Raw genomic sequence first — 22,653 nt, 5'->3', positions numbered from 1 at the left:
ATTGGCTAGCTTATGAGCTAGTTTTTTTACTTCACTGGAAACACGAGAGGGGAGGGAAGTTGTGATTTTTACCAAGAGTTTTATATCATTACCTATTTGATCTTGAAAAATCAAACTCTTATATACTTTGGAAGGATTTGATCCACATATGATTTTGAAAAAGATATTGATAATTTCCTTGGAATATCCTTCAATAATGAGCTTGTGAAATTGTTTGCAAATATAGATTGCCAATATGATGTTGTCCTTTGAGATAACTCTAGGTCAATTAGTTATGCCAAAGCATCTATAATGTTTTTTTGTTTTTAATGATTGCATGACCAGTGAACAATTTTATAAACAGTTGCTTCAAACTTAGATAGATTTCCAAGAAAAGCAAAAGGTTTCTCTTTAACTACACATTGTCAATTTCATTTTAATGGGGTGGAAAAGTAGAGCTTGGAGAAGTATAATTGATTTAATATTCCTACTAAATACTTAACTAGTTATAAGAATAAATTAAGAAAAAAGTGTTTACTTAATTAACAAAATATAATTAAATTGTTACAGAGATTTGATGTAATTTATTTATAAAGAGGAACTTACAATAACAAATAGCTCTGTAAATTATTCTCTTATTTAAATCACAACTTCACAAACGATCCAAAATGAGACTGAAATTTTGAATCGGATAACTTCAGAAGACTTAATTTATATGAAGAAAACATAATGAATAAACAAGATGGAACACAACTCATTGAGAAATAGATTACATGAGGTAAATCTAGAATCTTTTATTATTCCAAAAAAATGCTCCAACTTAGTACAAATCTTCTTGATAGCTTTTCAAGGGTTCAACCGATAATAACTCAAAGGAGGAGTTATTTATACACAATTTGCAAAGATCTACAATCTATTTGGAATGGCATACAAAATAGTACAAAATTACAAAAAGAGAACAATATAATACGAACTAAGAAACTGCTAAAGAGGTGGTTCTATCCTTTGGGAATTTGTTGATGATTTGGCCTGAAAATACTAATGAGATTTCATGTTGTTAGAATGAGAAACTACTAAATTGTTTCACACAATTGATCCCATCTTTCTTCACTTGGGATTATAACATTCACCATCTTTCTAAATGTTTCATCCACCTCTGTGTACCTCTCGAAATTGGTTTTGGTGAGAAATAAAAGCCTTCCTTGTTATCTATCCTTTGACAACTGCAAATTTCATTTTGTCCACTACAATAATATACAATTCCTTGCAATAATCTTCTAATTTAATCAATTTATCATTCAAACCTACCAATCCTGGTAGTCCTTTCTGATTTAAGACAATGAACTTTGATTGAAATATTTTGAAAGAAATATCCAAGGTTTGACGTTTAGTTTCTAATTGATTGATCAAATTCATCTTCTATAATACCTTCTTAATTTCTAACATGGTAGTTGTTCTGCCAGAAATGTTTATTTCTTCTAGTTCTTCTCTTCTTTTTGAATTTAATATTTTAATCATATATATGGCTTCTGCTAGCTTGGTCTTCAAGGCTGCTTTTTGTTCTCCTATCACTGCTCTCAATCTAGTGATGAGTTCTTGCTGCTAAAAAATTAATTGTATGGATGGCCATACATCTATCATAGATTGCTTGATTTGTGTCCAAATATTTCATTCGCATGGGCCAAAGTATCTACCATTAGGGACTCACTCTCCAATTTCTGAATCTTAAGTTCCAATTTGTGGGACTTCTGCATCTCTTTCAGATACAAAGTGTCATTCTTGATTTTCTGTATCTCTAGATTTTGGAATTTTTGTAGTAATTTCCCGTTGTCGTGTTTTTGTATGGTCAATTCTTGTGATAATCTAGCTGGATCAGATGTTGTTGATGTAGACTAAATGGTTGTTGATGACAAACTAAGCGATGTTCCTGCAACTGTTATTGGGACTATTGTAATTGGAACCATGGCAAGTTGTGTTGCTTCCTTCTCTTTTAATAACTCTTCAATCTGCTCTTCCATTTTCTTCAACAGAGTATTCTGCTTAATGATAATCTTGAGTGTATCCAACTTTCTTTGTTCATTCTCTATTATATCCTTTGTTAGAGGATCCTCTGTTGAAGGTAGCTTCAACTATTTCTTCAGTGTAGCAATGTCTACATCTTTCTTTTTGAGGAGTAGCTCTACAGCTTTTACATCTTTGGGATCATATCCTACTTTAATTACAAAATCCTCCAATGATTTTACTCTATTGTCTTTGGCCTAAGAATAAATATTTTCTAACTTAAGCTAAGACTGAACATTAGATAGGGCAGTCCTAAGTTTAGAAAGAGACATAACTATAGTTGTCATAGTAGAAAACAACATCTCAGTAGTGTGTTTGTGCATATCCATTTGGTCAATTGGATGAATTTGACTAGTATCAAATGAAAACATAGTCTTTTTATAATCTGATGGTGATTTAGGAAATGGAATCTGGGCTTGTAAGAATGCCATTTGCATTTTTCCTTTCTCACTGTCAAAAGAATAAAGAATCCTATGCTAGGAAGTTGAAGCTTGTTTCTAGAATTGGTTGTACACATTGGACTTTAAAGTCTCATTTTTCTGTTTGATCTCAAGGAACCTTGAAAATATATTTTGATCATCTGAAGAACTAGTTCCTATTGACTAAATAATTTCTAGAGGCTCTCTAGAAGGTGAAGTTGTAGGAGGAGTGGTTGAAGCACTAACTCTTGCTGATGTAGACACTTATGGATCTCCAAGATCAATTATCACTGGTTGAGATTCTTCTGTTGGTGTGACCAGGCCAACCTTTGGCTTCCTTTTTTGAAAAATTAATCCTTTCATAATATCTTCAGTAGATGAAGTCTTCTCTCTTAGCCTTTTCTGTTGCTTACTATGAGAAACTGGAGTCTGTTCAGTGGGGATAGATACAACCTGTTCATCTGCCTCTTGAAGAGTCCCATCAACCCATTGTCCTTGATTCATGTATTTTTCTATTTATGGCCTTGGAATATGATTATAAGGAATCATCTTGAAATTAACTCTCAAAGCAGAAATAATGCCAAAAATATTATAGGACTAGGTGAAGCTGGGATGGAAATTCATCTTCCTTAACAATGTAATCTGCCTCAACACCAACTGATCTGGTGTTGAAAATAAATGATCCAATCTATGCTTTAATCTTCAATCCAGTCTTCCTTTTGCCTGACGCAAAGTGTAGGTCATCCATGTGGATCATCTGCCTAATATATTCTAGAGAAAATATTCTCATAGGAACATATTTGGGCAGCTTATATGGTGTAAGCTCACAACCATATACTCTTAGCTCAGTATCGTTCTGGTATAAATACCAGTCACCAGTTTTGGTCAGCTCACTTAAGGGTAAAACCCTTTTAATTTCATCTCAAATCCTTGGCTCGATCTAACTATTGAGGAGTTGTGCCATTGGATGTACGAATGTATCTACAAATTCTGAAAATGAGGAGGTGGTAGAGGTTGTCCCAACTATTTTTGTCCAGTGAATCACTGGTTGATTCACTCCTTGTTCATCCTGCTTGATAAGTTTGATAGGAAAAAGATCAACCTGCTAAAAAAGGTACATGTGGACAATTACAAAACTATAACTGAACACACCCTGTACAGTAAAGTTCATGAATTGTTCATGTATATTATCATCTAGGAATTGGTTGTAGTTATACATGAATGCTGGCTGTTGATCTTTGTTAAAAATAGAAAGGAAACCAAGGATATTCTCATCAATAGACTGGTCATCTGGATATCTTAATAAGTAGGAAAACAGAGAAATGCAATGTCTGGAGGCTTCAGGAAAGATGGAAGATGAGTAGGTTGGATTTATTTTGGGTAATTCTGCATCCTTAGGTAAAAATATTTCAAAAATTTGGGCTCTTTGTGGAAAGGTTAACTTATGGTACATATCCATAAGTGTTGCTGGTGAAAAATGACTGAGAGAGTCAAATTGGGGGATTAGGAGCATTTGGTTTATGTTTTCAGCAAAGATGGTTATCAGAATGTCAACATTCTGAGCCATGATTGCTCTTTTTATCGGGTCATATTTGGCTTGACACCAGGTAATGAGTTTAGGGAACTCATGTGTTTTTGGGAAATTAAAGAAAGGTAATAGGGATTCCCAAAATCTGATTGGGTCTTGCTTGTCTAGGTAATTTTGTTTGAGCCACAAGTGTAGTTCATAGAAATTGAACTCACACATGGCTTTTGCAATTTTAAAAAGTGAGTCTACAAGAGGAACATGGTCAAGGTCAAGCTTGGTTGGAGTAGCAGTGCTTTCCTTTGCACTCTGCTTTTTAGCTTTCCCTTTTGGGGCCATGCTGGGAGATAGGAGGAAGAGCGATTTTGGTAATAAACTGAGCGAAAAGAAAAAGGTACTTCATAAACTCTTTACCTGTGAATAATAAAAAAGAGTGAAAGGAAAGGGACAAAGAGGTGGGTATAGTTTTATTTATAAGATGTTGGGAAGGGCTAATGGTTTTATTCATAACCGTAGCTACTTTAATGCACATAAGCGAAGCTACAACGGGTTAATATAATAGGTATGACAGCAGGGCAGCAGGCATGTGAGGTGGCAATGGACAAGATGAATAGGCAATGGGTATGTGAGGTGGTGGATTGGGATTGGTTAAAGAATAATGGTTAAGGCGTGGGATGGAAGAGCCATTAGTAGAGAGAAACCATGAGCAGTTTGCGGGGGTTGGGGGGGGGGGTTAGTGAGTGGTTTACGGTTTTGAGGTGGGGTGTGGAGTAATAAGGTAGTGCCACGTAGTGTTGGGATGTCTGCCATTACTCCCTCTTTGTGGAGCCTCCCCATAGCGTTAACAAGAAATAGTCGAGGGGGGTGCAAAGTCTCTCCCCGTCATTGATCCGAGTGGGGAGTAGATCAGTCGTTAAATGATGTGCTCCATTTATTGAAAGCAGACAAGACATTTTGTAGTTTATTGACTTTGGCCTAATCATATATGTGTGTTATAACATAAGTTTTAATGCCAAAGGTTTATAACAAAAAAATAATCTCAATTAAGGAAATTAATCATTAATTAACAAAATTTAACATTTTTCTAATGTGGCGCATTTAAATGAGCAGCCCTTGCATTTATTTTTATTTGAAAATGAAGCCTTTGTTTTCTTTTTTCTTCCCTAACATTTTATTTTTATTTTGCCTTCTTTCTTTAGGGCAACTAACTCCTAACATTTTATTGATATGGATGCATATAAAAATATGAAATTGTCCTAACATTTTTATTTTTCTTTCTTTTTCATCCATATCCTAACTTAACATTTTGAATTTATTTTTGGCTAATATACTAACTTATCAAAACCAAATAATGTTACGACATCCGATCTAGCTGGGGACTGCTTCCCCCTGTGGGATGCAGGGAACAAGCATATCGAAGTGCCTTCTCCTTAGGCTATGGAGTCTTTGCTTAAATAACCACACACTTGAAATTTTCTCAAAATAAAATGAACTCTCCGGGTATTTACATATGATGAATGGATGGATGAAAATCTAATACTAGATATACTGTTTCAATTATTTCCCATTAAATGGAAATGAGGAATACTCTCCTTCCAAATTCTGTAGGATGAATGTATTATTCCCTTTGACTTCTACAATGCTAAATGGACCAAACTAGAGGTTATCAAATTTTGCATGCTTGCCTTTATCCTCCCTCCCTGTATCCCATCTAAGCACCAGGTCACCTTTCTTGAAATTCCTTTCTCTGGCCTTTCTATCAAACAACTCCTTCATCTTATTTTGATATTTCCTTACCTTGTACTGAATTTCATCGTTGTCCTCATTCAACTCAATGATTTGATTAATCCTTCTTGAGAAATCATATTTTCTTCATAAGATTCCTAAGGGAACCTCATAATTGGTAAAGCCAAATGAGTAAGGAAAACTAATTCCTTACCATAAACTAATTGGAAAGGAGACTTGTCTGTGGATCTCTTAGGAGAAACTCTGTTTGCCCAAATTGCATGGATGAGGTGACTGTCCCAACTCTTTTTATGGTCTTCAAGAGTCTTCTTAATGACCTTAACTAAGCTCTTGTTGGAGGACTCTGCTAACCCATTACCCTGTGGATAATATGGTGTAGAATGATGTAACAAAATTGAATACTTTTGACAGAACTCAATCATTTTAACACTGCTAAAAGTTGTTGCATTGTCTGTAACAATTTGTTGAGGACATCCAAATCTTGATAAAATATTTTCCTCAAGGAATTTAATTACAACAGTATCAGTTTCATTTTTAATAGGAATTTCCTCTACCCATTTGGTAAAATAATCTATAGTAGTCAGAATCCATCTATGTTGATTACGTGATTGTGGATGAATCTCTGCTATGAAGTCTAACCCCCATTGTAGAAAAGGTGCCTGAACCAATACTGGAACAAGAGGAAGTGCTGACAGCTTCTGTTTCCCTACAAATATTTGACATTGTGTGCAACTCCTAACTCTTGCTCCAACTTCTTTAAACAATGTGGGCCAGTAGAAACCCACCTTCAAAATTTTGTAAGTTGTTTCTCTCCATGCATAGTGTCCACCAAAAAACCTGCATGGAACTAATCTATAATTCCCTCTATTTCATTTTCAGTTAAACAAAGAAGAAGGATATTGAGAGGATCCTTCCAGTATAGATTACCATTGATAATACAATATTTCACTGCTTTAAGCTTCAGGGCTTTACACTGCTTCAAGTCAAGTTCAGTTGGACATTGAAAATCTCTAAGAAACTACATAATATCAGAATACCAATCAGGGAGTAGATATTTTTAATCTATATTAATGAGGATGGTTTGTTATGAAGAAGGACGTTCTTGTGAATTCTTTTATAAATTTTGAGAAGGTTCTTTTGGATTCTCCCCTTCTGCATTTAAGGAAGGTTCTTGTTGATTCTCCCTTTGTGCAATTTGAGAAGGTTCTTATGGATTCTTCTTGGATTACAGTTCACAAATAAAATTTATCCCCAATACTTTTCAATTGGATTCAGCTAAAAATTTGGCCAAACTTGACCTTTTAATAGCTTTTTGGTCTTAATCTCGAGATCAAATTCAATAATTTTAGCAATCCATCTTCCCCTTCTTCCATCAGTATCAGGTTGGGTCAAAACAATTTTGACACCTTGATTAGGGACATAAGATATGATGCGTGAATGCAAGACATAGGTTCCAAAGGCTTTGAGGGCTTGGATTAAGGCATAAGCTTGTTTTTCAATAATGTCATACCTAAGCTCAACATCCATCATGACTTTAGAAAAGAAGGCTATGGACTGGTCATCACCATTTGTATTCTTCTGTAAAAGTACAGTTGCTAAGGTTGTCTCTCATGCAAAAGAAAATATGCTAAAAGGAGAGAAGTAATAAGGACTGGTTAATGTAGGGACCTCAAATATAGCCTTTTTGATCTGATCAAAAGCATATCTAGCAAAAGCTGTCCATTTCACTTCATTGTTCTTTTTTAACATATCAGTTATATCTTTGACTATTTCTTCATAATTAGGGATAAATCTTTTGAGAAAATGAATTTTCCTAAGGAATGTTTGTATCTCCTTCTTATTTCTAGGTAGAGATAGAGTTTGAATAGCTGAAACTATCTTTGGATCAATGATAACTCCCTCTTTGAAGATAATATTCCCTAGTAATTTCCCTTCCTTTACAACTGATAAAGACTTCTTTGTATTTATGGATATGCCATATTTTATGCACATGTCAAAAACCTTACTCAAGTGTTTTAAATGATTTTCATCAGAATCAGAGAAAATAATTAAATCATCTAGATAAATGATAGTAAATTCATATGCCGTACCAACAAATTCTAGATCCATGGCTCTCTGAAAAGTGGCACCAGCATTTTCCAGTCCAAATGGAATCCTAGCATACATGAATGTACCCTAGGGAGTAGTAAAAGCAGTTTTATCTTGGTCATCTTGGCTTACCATCATCTAGTTGTAACTAGAAAATCCATCTAGCATAGAAAACCTATTTACACCTAAAACTTTCTGAAGTAGATGGTCCATTTTGGGCAATGGGTAGTTATCCTTTAAAGATGATTTATTCAGATTTCGAAAGTCTACACATAGCCTAATTTCACTATTTTTCTTCCTAACAAGAACTAGGTTAGCCACCCAGTTAGAATACCTCAAAGGTACTATAATATGAGCATCAAGTAGCTTTTTAAGTTCTTTCTCAATGGTTGGAAGAAGTATTGGATTGATTCATCTTAATTTTTGTTGGAAGGATTTTTCTTATGGTTTCAAAGGAATGTTATGCTCAATAAAAGATGTATCATAAGTTTTTAATTCATTATAAGACCAAGAAAAAACATCTTTGTAATTTTTAAGAAGATTCAAATGTTTGTTTTTAACATCCAAAGGGAAAGATGATGACAATTTAACATTTCTCACTTCATCTAAAGTCCCAATATTTCACTCTTCGATTTCTTCTTCAGGTGAATTAGAGAATGAGTTTTTGGAGACAGCATTATTATCAAATAGATTTTCCAATAGAACTAATCCATTGGGAATAAAATTATTAGATAATTGAATGATATCATGATCAAGAATTTTAGGACTGAATGAAGTTTCTGGGCTCTGTTGATTTGATTCTTGGACATCTTTTTGATATTCTTCAATTTGCATATTTGAGAATTCATCAATGACTTGAAGAAAATATTTTAATTGCTCATCATCCTCAAAAATCTTCCAGTGTTTAAGGTTATCCGGAATTGATGGTCTGTACTTGACTTGAATCTGATATTCTAACAATACTAGCTCAGGGATTTTGAAAGATCTTGCTGAAACATCAAGTGAATTAGCATGCATATTCTCATCTTTGGGTATAGCAGTTATGTTAAATCCTTGGAAGAAATTTTCAATTGTATCCCAAACTCAATTTCTATAGGATCTAAGTCTTGGGTGCTTTGTTTGACCGTAGAGAAGAAAAAGAAACCTACAACACCAATCTTGCCAAGAAAGACGAGGAGAAAGACAATTAGAAACTAAGAAAATTATAGGTCCAATAAACCAATTTGGTCTCAGTGGACATTAACCACCACCATCATCATCATCATCATCATTGACACAAGTTCCTAATCTGCTTCACTATTAGCTCAGAATAATAAAAGACACTCAAGTTTTGAACCTTTAAACTCTTAGCCAATTCAAGACCAAGAAGAAAAGATTCATACTCAGCCACATTATTGGTGACTTCAAATTCAAGTTTACATGACTCAATAATATTTTCTTTATTTGGTGAGATTAAAACAATGCCTACTCTCGCTCCTTCCTTTGAGCAAGAGGCATCAAAATAAAGTTTCTAGATGTTTGAATTTACAATTTTAGGTTTTGAAACTGTATTTTCAATAGCAAGTTGAGTGTTTGATGAATTTTGAAATGATAATTGAAAGCAACCAAAATCCTGATCTACTGCATAGATGGAGTGATTTTTTTCTTGATCAGACCTACAAACAGTATGGAGGAATCTGACTTCCCTATATAATCTTAAATGTTCACCTCTATAAAATGGAATAGTGGCAAAAGACATGTCCATATTAAGTGATCCTCCAAGTTTAGCACAACATGATCTAGATAGAAGCATGCCAAACTTGGCAGGAATATCAGTGACAACTATGTCTAAAACTATATTTTTAACATGTATTTGAGCTAGGGTGACAACTAGGTGTTTGGTTAATCCTACACATGATACTTTCTTTGAATGAAAGGTGTAGAGGTCATGATAGGAACGAGTAACCTCTAACTGAGGTTGGTCCATAATAACCTTTAGCATAAGGTTATGAGAAGCTATAGAGTCCAACATGTAGTTATACAAGAGAGAATCATGGACCTTTAAATTTACATAAAAGGTTGGAACAATCTCATAAATCATATCAGAACTGGGGCCAAAAACTACTGAAGGTTTTCCATCTTGTAAAGTATTAATGTATCCTTCAACATCTACACTAGAGGATTGTATCCATTTAGACACTTGATTTTTAAAACCAGGGTTCTTGGAAAGTTCAGCTAAAGGGATAGGAATCTTGTCTCTTTCCAATTTTTTCTTAATATTAAAAGTTGTCAAAATGGTTTTATCAGATGAAAAAGTTTCAGTAGATGTCTCTGTAGTTTGAGGTGTTGGAGTTTTTGTTTGAATAGATTTTGTTGTAGGTTCAATTATAGATGTAGCTTTAGTAGGTCTACCTAGGCCTGATCTAGGTCTTAGATCATACCTCTTATTTAATTCTGGAATAAAAAATTCAGAGAATGCTTGATATTTGGAAATTTGAGTATCTCCTTGTTCTTGTTCAAAAGATTGAGAGGAAGATGTAGGTAATATTTCTAGTTGTACTGTTGATGAATCAAGATTATTGATATCTTCGTAAATTAAAGGACCTACATCCTAAGGTTGTTGATCATCAATCAACAATGGTCGTTGAATGTTTTGATCAAAAATTGGTTTCTGGAGGATGTGCATTTGAGTAGCTCTTCGAAATTGAGTTTGAGCTTGTGGCCTAACAACAATTTGTTGAGTGGTTCTAGGTTGTGCTTCAATTTTAGAAATCCTATTGGAAAGGTTTCTAAGTAAAGATGTAATTTCATCAATTTTCTGATCTTCAAGTTTGGATTTCGAGGAAGATGAGTCATCAATCCTAGCTTTTAATTTTCTTTCTGCTTTTCTTGCTTTAGCTTTAAGTTTGCTAGAAGCAGACCTATTAGCTTCAACCTCTATGGCATTTTTCTTCATATCTTCTAATGTATTGGACACTCTTTCTCTTAACATGACTGTAAAGTCATCCTCAAATGCTTTGGAAAATCTAACTTTTGCAGCTGCTATCGATGGCTTACAATCAGTACAAATTTTATGATAGAGTTTATTAATTCTTTTGATCAATTTGGCCACTGGTTCACCAGGGTTTCTCTTCAATTCTTCGAATTCAGTGAGAAAGTAAATAGGATCCTTCTTCACCCCCATTGATTTTTAAAGATAGTTATGAGCTCATTCCATGTTCTAATCGAGTCAGGTCTAAGTTGTCTAAACCAGATCCTAACATTTCCTTCTAAGGATTGGAAAAATAATATCATATAAACATTTTGATGTTCTATGTTCATATTATCAGGAAAGCCTAGAAAAAAAGCTACATGATCTTCTGCTGAAGGACCAATTTCACCATTGAATCTTGGTAAATGCTTTAGATATCCATCAAGAAAATTTCCCAAGTTTTAAGGAAGAACTAAAGCAACATATTGTCTAGTCAATTTAACGTCTTAAATTGCTCTACATAAATTATCAATCCGGGTATCATAAACTGATGAAGTGTGGTGCACCATATGTGCTTAGTTAACCTTTCTCTTACTTCGTTGTTTTATAGTTTATGTTGTTTTTGGGGTTTTGTTCTTGTTGGTTTTCTAAAGTGTTTAATGCAAATGGAAATCCTATTCTAAGGTCTTAAGAATACTTTTAAAGGACAAGTATGGATAAAGATTTCAAGACAAGGCCTATGTCCCTAATGGTAACTTCCAAAACTTAGCACTTCAAAAGAACTTAAAACATGTTATTGATGGAATTAGTATTTAAACAAAAGTGTAAATATACAGCTAGTTCAATCAAAATAAAATGCAATAACCAAACAATGAGCTAGTGACTATGAGACCCAGTATCCTTGTTGCTTCAGCAGAAGGACAAGACGATTCTATCATGTCATTAGTCATTAAAAGGCTATGTGCATCACTAATCTACAATCAACTTGAAAGAAATTTATGTACAGCTAATATACAGAAGCATAACAAAATTAATGTAAAACAACATTAATCAAAACAGCTTGTTATGTACAGCTAATATACATGATGAAATAAAACGCAGCATTTAAATGACAACTGTACAGCTAATATACATGAACAGGAAAAAAGTAATGCAAGAGTTAAAGGACAACTGTACAAGGCTTTAGTGAGCAGGGGCCCTCTGCCACTTATGAAATCAAAGCAAAATTGAACACACTTGCATGAATTAAAATTGCATGAATGAAAAATCTAATCTATCAAACTTGAAAGCAATCAAATAACATAATGAAATCAAAGCAAAATTGACAAAATGAAATCTACTCTACCTTACATTCTACAAAGCAATATTTACAAAATGAAATCTTCTCTACCTTACATTCTACAAAGCAATATTTACAAAATGAAATCTACTCTACCTTACATTCTAATATGCTCCATGACAACTACTTCACATCTCCTTCCATGTTGAGAACATCAAATCTTTATTCAATTTCTTCAAAAGTACAAAGTACAACAAAGTTCTCCAAAGCTTTCAAAAGCCATCAAGGAAGAACTACAAACTTAAGAACTAGGAACTAAAGACTAACAAATGAAGGAGAGAGATCTCCTATTTATACAAAAAGATGAGAGCCATCTCATTAATGAGAATCCATGAATCTCTCCCTCTACCTCTAGAGTCCTAATCAAAATAGGAACTGATAAGACACATGTCTTCTTAGAGTTACAATACAATTAGGAGATGTGACACATATCCTCATGATCCCATGATTCTTTCCAACTAAATTCGAATTTAGCCTTAGAGTGCCACATAAGGGTCTTCTAGAAGTCTCCTTTCAACCTACACATGTCAACAACCTCAACCCATTTGTTAGGTATAAGCACATGCACATTATTTTCTAATGTTTAACCACAAATTCACTTAAAAGACTTAGAATTAATAAAGATTGGAAAAACATAAATGTGGCCCAATGATAATGAAAGTGGGATGAATGTGGTGACATAGTAGTGAAATGGAGGTGAAATGGAGGTGATATAATGGACATAATAGTGAAAGTGTAATGGAAATGAATGACATTTTCAAGGCTCAACACATATCTCGCTTGTATAATGGGTTTAGAATCCATGATGGAACGTGGAGTCTGGGGTGACTGAGTGGATGATGAATATGAAGAAGAGGATGATGGAGATAAAGGTGAAGAAGAAGAATTGGTAGGGGTATTAGTATGGGGAGGAGAGAAAGAAGGAGGAGATCTCCTGGAAGATTTCAAAGGCATTTTAATAACCAACTTCTGATGGAAAGTCTTTGTTATTATCAAACAGAGGATTTGAATAGATAGAGAATGTCTCTTCTAGATTAGTAGAAGTTTATGGAACAAAATAAGGAGTTGGAGAGATGAAATCTGAAGGCTTGAATTCAGGTAAATGTGTTGGAAAATGTGCAACAATAAATGTTAAATTTAGAATGTGCTAAAATTAGCATGTCTAAAAATAGCAGTTTGCTAGTGAGGTCATTGGCCACATTGGGTGAGAGGTGAAATTGCTAAAAATAGAAAGTTCTAAAAATATCATTTTTGGGTCTCTTCCTATTTATAGCAGTCCCTAGTCTATCTATAGGAAGTAAAATTAATTTTGGTCTTAACAGTAGTTGGAAATATTAATTAATTAATTCAGTTGAGTTAATTAGTTAAGGAAATTCGAATTTCAAGTCTTTGTGAGCATGCACATGAGTTGTCCCACTGATTGAGGAATTTATCCTTAATTTCCTCCACTGATTGAGGAACTAAGTATGAGTTCTATAATGAGAGAATCAGTTGACTTGGTTCTAACTAGTCAAGTCCAGTTAGATTATTTTAACAAGTTGTTAAAATAATAGAATATAGTTTGTTAATGCTTGCATGCATGTGACAACTATTATTTTAGATAACTTAGAATTCACTTATGGATAACTGTTGCATGTCAATTCTGTCAGAGGCCCAGTTGAGATCAGATGTGGGACAGTGTACTATGAGATGCTTGAATATTTCTATTAAGTATTCCTTGCATGGAGAAGGATCTATTATAGGAGATTGGAGGACTTGTGGCCTATATATTGAGGCCTAGGTAGTCCATGATTTTCATCTTCTGATTGAAGATCATCAGAGTACAGAGAGAGCAGGATAGCTATTGAGCTGATTCTTTTTGTATGTTGAAGAGGATTTCCACTTGATTGATAATACATGGTTGGGGTTTTATGCTGGTGCTTTCCCCTGGATATATCTTGTGTTATGTGTGATTATTTCTCTTGATCAGTTATGCATGTTTCTACTTGATGTTGCTCATGAATTTGATTATGCTTCCGCTTAATGTTTTGTAGAAGTAGAACAAGTATTATGCTTTAGGACATTGCATATATCAGTTTGTTTTACAGATGAAATTTCTACATGGTATCGAAGCACAGGTGATCAAACAAGAATAGTATACTATCAAGAGAAATTCAAAGTTGATTATTCAGGATATAGATCTCAAGTTCTTATCACATCTATTTCATTGATGGCGTTCTATGGTTTGAGGCTTAAGTATGCCCTTGATGGCAGCTCAAACTATATAGCTTGGAAGGATCACATGGAGGCAGTTTTGGAAGATAATGGCCTTAAGAATTTCATTGATCAAGAAATTCGTAAGCCTACTGACAAGACTGAGCAGGTGGAATGGAGGAAGTGTGTGGCTAGGGCTAGGAGAATTCTCTTGGAGGGAGTGCGAGATCACATTGTATCGAGCCTCCATGGGAAGGAGACTCCACATGCAATGTGGAAAACATTGAAATATTTATATCAGAATAGCAGTGATCAGAGGAAGCTGGCACTGAAGGACAAACCTTGAAAGATCAAGTGTGAAAGGGATGAGACGATCTCTATGTATCTATCCATGCTCATCACATGCAAGGATGAGCTTGCAAGTGTAGGGTTCATGACATCGGATGAGGATATGGTGAGTCTAGCACTCCTTGGCCTTCCTAAGAGCTAGCATAGCTACCAGGACTCGGTGAATGGAAGGGATAAACTGCTAGATTGGGAACGACTATGGTCGGATTTGATGCAGGAGGAGATCAGACAGAGCACCAAAGATAGTTCTTCATCCATGCATGATGAGGAGAACTGTGCCTTAGCGAGTAAGGCAAAGAAGGGGAAGGAGAAGGTTTCTCTTTTCTGAATCCAGTTCTTCCAATGATGGGAAGAAGATTGACAAATCAAAAGTGCGATGCTTTCGTTGTCATGAGGTGGGCCATTATGCTACAAATTGTCCACGAAGGAAATCCAATAAGGGATCCGAGGAAGGATCTGAAGGTGAGGCACTTGCTTCACAATTTGATTTGGATTTCACACTCTTCGCATGAATGGTTTCATCCATGGTAGGAAGTGGTTGGTTTCTTGATAGTGGGGCTTCTTTCCACATGACCGGTGACAAGATTTTATTCAATACTTTGGAGGAGAAAGATCTCTAGATACTCATAGGGATGGGTAATCATGAGAAGTATAGTGTCTTAGGTGTAGGCATGGTTATTTTTCAGAGGGAGCATGGATCTCGCCTTACCTTGACCAATGTCAAGTATGTACCAGGACAGAAGAGAAACTTGGTGTCGATCGCAATGCTGGAAGACATAGGCTATGATGTAGTCTTCAGTAAGGGAAAGGTTTTCCTTAGACACATCATCACTAGACAAGTGAAGTAGATTGGTTCACGGGTCAAGAACTTGTATGCTATTTAGGTTCAAGATCCATGCAAAGCCTTGAGCAACAAGGCAACTGACGGAGACTTAATGGTTGAGAGGGAGGGTATATTACCTCTCAACATGCAGAGCCAAAAGAAGTCTCAGACGATTATGGAGGAGCCACGATTGGTGCAGCAGCTTCAGGAGGTTGTGGAGAAGCCACAACAAGGGAAGCTGAGAGGAGATCAAGTAGAGACATCTACTCATACAGAGACCTCCAGTAGGGGGAAACTTCAAGCCAGGTGGGCTGAGGGATCACATGCAACAATACCTCAAGGTAGGAGGTGGGGAAATATAGAGTGGTCATTCCAAGGAGGAGGGGTAGGATCCTTGAGGTACCCAACCTCTTGGATGAGACCTTGCTACAGGAGCCCCGATGTGGAGTAGCAAGAACTAACTGATTGGGTAGAGACAGATGCAGATGGAGCGGTTAAGAGAGCGATAATGCACGGAATCCCAAGATAGCGCATAGCTAGTAGGCTGTAGCAATGCGAGAGGCACAGGTGTTTTTCATAGTGCTAGGTGGCACATAGTGGTGTCTAATGGTGTGAGATGCATGGAGATGTTGCAGTAGTGCATATGTCAGAGAGGGAGAACTTGTGAGTAGCAGGTAGAGCTTGAGCATTAGAGTATGTTCCTAGACCAACATAGTGGTCAGTTGGGAGCATTTTTGTTCCAAGTGTTGGTGGAGCAAGTGGACCGGGTAGATGTGTTGCATGCAGAACATTCCAGAGTTACAGGATCGGGTTCGAGAGGAAGCCTTTCTTGTTGAGAGGGAGTGTTGAAAAATGTGCAACAAGAAATGTTAAATTTAGAATGTGCTAAAAATAGACCTACTAAAAATAGCATGTCTAAAAATAGTAGTTTGGCCAGTGAGGTCATTGGCCACATTGGGTGAGAGGTGAAACTGCTAAAAATATAAAGTTCTAAAAATAGCATTTCTGGGTCCCTTCCTATTTATAGCAGTCCCCAGTCTATCTATAGGAAGTAAAATTAATTTTGGTCTTAACAACAGTTGGAAATATTAATTAATTAATTCAATTGAGTTAATTAGTTAAGGAAATTCAAATTTGAAGTCTTTGTGAGCATGCACATGAGTTTTCCCAAGGATTGAGAAATTTATCCTTAATTTCCTCCACTGATTGAGGAATTAAGTATGAGTTCTATAATGAGAGAATGAGTGGACTTAGTTCTAACTAGTCAAGTCCAGCTAGATTATTTTAACAAGTTGTTAAAATAATAAAATATAGTTTGTTAATGCTTGCATGCATGTGACAACTATTATTTTAGATAATTGATAATTCACTTATGGATAACTGTTGCATGTCATTTTTGTTAGAGACCCAGTTGAGATCTGATGTGGGACATTGTACTATCAGATGCTTGGATATTTCTAGTAAGTATTCCTTGCATGGGGAAGGATCTATTATAGGAGATTGGAGGACTTGTGGCCTATATATTGGGGCCTAGGTAGTCCATGATTTACATCTTTTGATTGAAGATCATCAGAGTACAGAGAGAGCATGATAGCTATTGAGTTGATTCTTTTTGTATGTTGAAGAGGATTTCCACTTGATTGATAATACATGGTTGGGGTTTTATGCTGGTGCTTTCCCCTGGATATATCTTGTGTTATGTGTGATTATTTCTCTTGATCAGTTATGCGTGTTTCTACTTGATGCTTCTCATGAATTTGATTATACTTCCACTTAATGTTTTGTAGAAGTAGAACAAGTATTATACTTTAGGACATTGCATATATCGGTTTGTTCTACAGGTGAAATTTCTACAAAATGTAAACCCAATTCTTCCTCTGATGAAGGTGATTTTATAGGAATGGATGGCAATTGATACGACTCAAGTGATTATATTAAAAATGTTGATGGAAGATCTACTCCTTTTGAATGGAGTTCATAAACCCTAGGAGGTAGTTTAGTCCACTCAGGATTAGATAGAACAAATGAAAAAGGATCTATAGGTGATATATCTTCAAAATGTAATGCTGAAGAAGAAGAAGAGGTTTGATGTCTTCTCCTTAAAGAGGGTCCTCTAATAAGTCTCTATGGATCTAGAAGAAGGCTAACAATCTCAGAATCAGAGTGTGATCTGGTATGCTTAACATGAGCCAGCTTGAAATAGTGGAATCGCCAGGTGAAATTTTTTGACCTATATCTAATCCTTTATTCACCTTAAAGGAAAAGGGAAAAATTGTTGCCCTAGGTAAAATAAAACTTTCAATCCTTTGCTCCCCGGCAACGGTGCCAATCTGATGTTGTCCTTTGAGATAACTCTACGCCAATTAGTTATGCCAAAGCATCTAGAATGTTTTGTTGTTTTTAACGATTGGATGACCAGTGAACAATTTTATAAATAGGTGCTTCAAACTTAGATAGGTTTCCAAGAAAAATAAAAGGCTTCTCTTTAACTACACATAGTTAATTTAATTTTAATGGGGTGGAAAAGTAGAGCTTGGAGAAGTATAATTGATTTAATATTCAAACTAAATACTTAACGAGTTATAATAAGAAATTAAGAAAATAGTGTTTACTTAATTAACAAAATATAATTAAATTGTTATAGAGATCTGATGTAATTTATTTATAAACAGGAACTTACAATAAAAAGCAGTTATGTAAATTATTCTCTTATTTAAATGACAACTTCACAAAGTATCCAAAATGAGACCGAAACTCAGTTAAATTTTGAATCAGATAACTGCAAAAGAATTAATTTATATGAAGAAAAAATAATGAATAAACAAGATGAAACAAAACTCACTGAGAAACAGACTACATGAGGTAAATCTAGAATCTTTTATTATTCCAAAAAAATGCTCCAACTTAATACAAATCTGCTTGATAGCTTGTTCAAGGATTCAACCCATAATAACTCAAAGGAGGAGTTATTTATACAAAATTTGCAAAGGATCTACAATCTGTTTGGAATGGCATAAAAAAATAATACAAAATTACAAAAATAGAGCAATATAATAGGAACCGAGAAATTTCTGAAGAGGTGGCTCTATCCTTTGGGAATCTATTGATGATCTGGCTTGAAAATACTGATGATTTTTCATGTTGTTAGAATGAGAAATTACTAAATTGTTTCACACAATTAATCCCATCTTTCTTCACTTTGGATTTGCACATTCACCATCTTCCTAAATGTTTGATCCACCTCTGTGTATCTCTTGAAATTTTTCTTCATGAGAAATAAATGTTTAATTTCATGCATGATGGTTAAATCAAACTCCAAGGGTTCTAGAAAATCCTTCCCTGATATCTATCCTTTGACTCCTGTAAATTTAGTTCTGTCCACTGCAATAGTATACAATTCCTTGCAATAATATTCTAATTTAAAGAATTTATCATTCAAACCTACCAATCCTGGCAGTCATTTCTTATTTAAGACATTAAACTTTGAATGAAATCTTTTGACAGAAATATCCAAGGTTTGACATTTAGTTTCTAATTTATTGATCAAATTCCTCTTTTGTAATAACTTCTTAATTTCTAAGATGGTAGTTGTTCTGTTAGAAATGTTTATTTCTTCTAGTTCTTCTCTAATTTTTGAATTTAATACTTTGATCATATATGTGGCTTTTGTTGGCTTGGTCTTCAAGGTTGCTTTCTATTCTTCTATCACTTCTATGCATCTAGTGATGAGTTCTTGCTGCTCAAAAATAATATGTATTTATGGCTATACATCTATCATAGATTGGATGATTTGTGTTCAAATATTTTCCTTGGCATGGGCCAAAGTAACTGCCATTAGGGGCTCACTCTCCAATTTAAGAATCTTAAGTACTAATTTGTGGGACTTCTTTATCTCCTACACATACAAAGTGTCATTCTTGATTTTTTGCAACTCTAGATTTTGGAATTTTTGCAATAATTTCTCATTTTCCTATTTTTGTATGGCAAATTCTTGTCATAATCTGGTTGGATCAGATGTTATTGATGATGAACTAGGCTCTATGCCTGCAACTTCTATTGGGACTGCTGTAATTGGAACCATTTCAAGTTGTGCTTCTTCTCTCTTTTAATAACTCTTCAATCCGCTCTTCCATGTTCTTTAGTTGTATATTCTGCTAAATGATAAGCTCGAGCATATCCTCCTTTTTTTGTTCATTCTCTGCTATATCCTTTGTGAGAGGATCCTTTGTTGAAGGTAGCTTCAACTATTTCTTCAATGCAACATTGTCTGCATCTTTATTTTTGAGGAGTAGCTCTGCAGCTTTTACATCTTTGGGATCATATCCTACTTTAATTACAAAATCCTCCAATGATTTTATTCTGTTGTCTTTGGCCTAAGAATAAATATTTTCTAACTTAAGCTGAGACTGAACATTAGATAGGGCAGTCCTAAGTTTAGAAAGAGACAAAACTATAGTTGTCATAGTAGAAAACAACATCTCAGCAGTGTGTCTATACATATCCATTTGGATGAATTTGACTGGTATCAAATGAAAACATAGTCTTTTTATAATCTGATGGTGATTTAGGAAATGGAATCTCAGCTTGTAAGAATGTCATTTTCATTCTTCCTTTATCGCTGTGAAAAGCAAAAAGAGGCCTATGCTGGGAAGTTGAAGTTTGTTTCCAGAATTGGTTGTACACATTGGACTTTAAAGTCTCATTTTTCTATTTGATCTCAAGGAACCTTGAAAATATGTTCTTATCATCTGAAGAACTAGTTCCTATGGACTGAATAATTTCTAGAGGCTCTCTAGAAGGTTAAGTTGTAGGAGGAGTGGTTGAAGCACTAACTCCTGCTGATGTAGACACTTCTGGATCTCCAAGATAAATTATCACTGGTTTAGATTCTTTTGTTGGTGTGACCAAGACAACCTTTGGCTTCTTTTGTTGAAAACTGAATCCTTTCATAATATCTTCAATAGATGAAGTCTCCTCTCTTATCCTTTTCTGTTGCCTACTCTGAGCAACTGGAGTCTGTTTAGTGGGGGTAGATACAACCTGTTCATCTACCTCTTGAAGAGTCACATCAAACCATTGTTCTTGATTCATGAATTTTTCTATTTCTGGCCTGGGAGTATGATTATAAGGAGTCATCTTGAGATTAACTCTCAAGGAAGAAATAATGCCAAAATGATTATAGGACGAGGTGACGCTGGGCTAGAAATTCATCTCCTTTAACAATGTATTTGCCTCAACACTAGCTTCTCTAGTGCTGCAAATAAATGATCCAATATGTGCTTTAATCTTGAATTGAGACTTCCTTTTGCCTGACACAGAGTGTAGGTCATCCATGTGGATCATGTGCCTAATATATTCCAGAGAAATGATTCCCATAGGAACATATTTGGTCAGCTTATATGGTGCAAGATCACAACCATATACTCTTATCTTAGTATAGTTCTGGTATAAATACCAGTCTCTAGTTTTGGTTTGCTCACTTAAATGTAAAATCCTTTTAATTTCATCTCCAATCCTTGGCTCTGTCTGACTGTTGAGGAGTTGTGCCACTGGATGTATGAATTTATCTACACATTCTCAAAATGAGGAGGTGGTAGAAGTTGTCCTAACTATTTCTGTCTAGTGAATGACTGATTGATTCACTCCTTGTTCATCTTGCTTGCTGAGTTTGATATGCAAAAGATCACCTTGCTGAAAAGGAAACATGTGGACAATTACAGAACTGTAACTTAACACTCCCCATATAGTAAAGTTCATGAATTGTTCATGTATATTATCAGCCAGGAATTGACTATAGTTATACATGAATGCTGGTTGCTGATATTTGTTAAAAATAGAAAGGAAACTAAGGATAGTCTCATCAATAGACTGGTCATATGGATATCCTAATAAGTAGGAAAGCAGAGAAATACAATGTCTGGAGGATTCAGGAAACATGGAAGATGAGTATGGTGGATTTGTTTTGGGTAATTTTGCATCCTTAGGTAAAGTGATTTCAAATATTTGGGCTCTCTCTGGAAATGTTACCTTATGGTACATATCCATAAGAGTTGCTGGTGAAAAATGACTGAGAGAGTCAAATTGGGGGATTAGGAGCATCTAGTTTATGGTTTCAGTAGAGATGGTTACCAGAATGTCTCCATTCTGAGCCATGACTACTCTTTTTACAGGGTCATATTTGGCTTTACATGAGGTAATGAGGTAAGGGAACTCATGTGTATTTGGGAAACTAAATAAAGGTAATAGGGATTCCCAATATCTGATTGGGTCTTACTTGTCTAGGTGACTTTATTTGAGCCAAAAATGCAGTTCATAGAAATTGAACTCACACCTGGCTTCTGCAATTTTAAACAGTGAGTCTACAAGAGGAACATGGTCAAGGTCGAGCTGGGTTGGAGTAGCAGTTCTTTCCTCTGCACTTTTCTTTTTATCTTTCCCTTTTGTGGCCATGCTGGCATATAGGAGGAAGAGCGATTCTGGTAGTAGACTGAGCGAATAAAAAAGGTTCCTGCAGAAATTGTTTGCCTGCAAATAGTAGAAAAGAGTTAGAGGAAAGTGACAAAGATGTGGGTATAGTTTTATTTATAAGATGTAGGGAAGGGCTAACAGTTTTATTCATGATCATAGTTGCTTTAATGAATGGGAGCGAAGCTACAACAGGTGAATATAATGGGTATGACAACAGGGCAGCGAGCATGTGAGGTGGCAACGGATAGGATGAATAGGCAACATGTGTGTGAGGTGGCATCTTGGGATTGGTCAAAGGATAACGGTTAAGGCACGAGATGGAAGAGACGTTGGCGGAGAGAAACCACGGGCGGTTTGCGGGGGGGTAGCGAGTGGTTTACGGTTTTGAGTGGGGGGAGGAGGGGGGCTGCAAAGTAATAAGTTGGCACCACGTAGGGTTGGGGTTTCCACAATTAAACCCGCTTTGTGGACCCCCCCCCCCCATCGCGTTAATAAGAAATAGCCCTGGGGGGGGGTGCGAAGTCTCTCCCCGCCATTGATCTGGGCAGGGAATAGATCAGCCATTAAATGATGCACTCCATTTAAATCTCACAAGATGTTTTGTCATTTATTGACTTTGGCCTAATCATATATGCATTATATAACATAATTTTTAATGCCAAAGGTTTATAACCAAAAATTAATCCCGATTAAGGAATTAATCATTAATTAACA

General features: G+C 35.3%; 1 pseudogene; it reads right to left on the bottom strand.

The window, feature by feature from the left end:
• LOC149231619 (vacuolar-processing enzyme-like) overlaps nt 1-21,921 on the bottom strand; it is a 43,826-nt pseudogene extending 21,905 nt beyond the window's left edge.
• Nucleotides 21,922-22,653: the final 732 nt, after the last annotated feature.

Source organism: Pinus tabuliformis, chromosome J (genome assembly GCF_031772625.1).
Source record: "Pinus tabuliformis cultivar Carrire ecotype Pingquan chromosome J, CPIR1, whole genome shotgun sequence".
Lineage (NCBI taxonomy): Eukaryota > Viridiplantae > Streptophyta > Pinopsida > Pinales > Pinaceae > Pinus > Pinus tabuliformis.
This window is presented reverse-complemented; position numbering and strand designations above follow the sequence as displayed.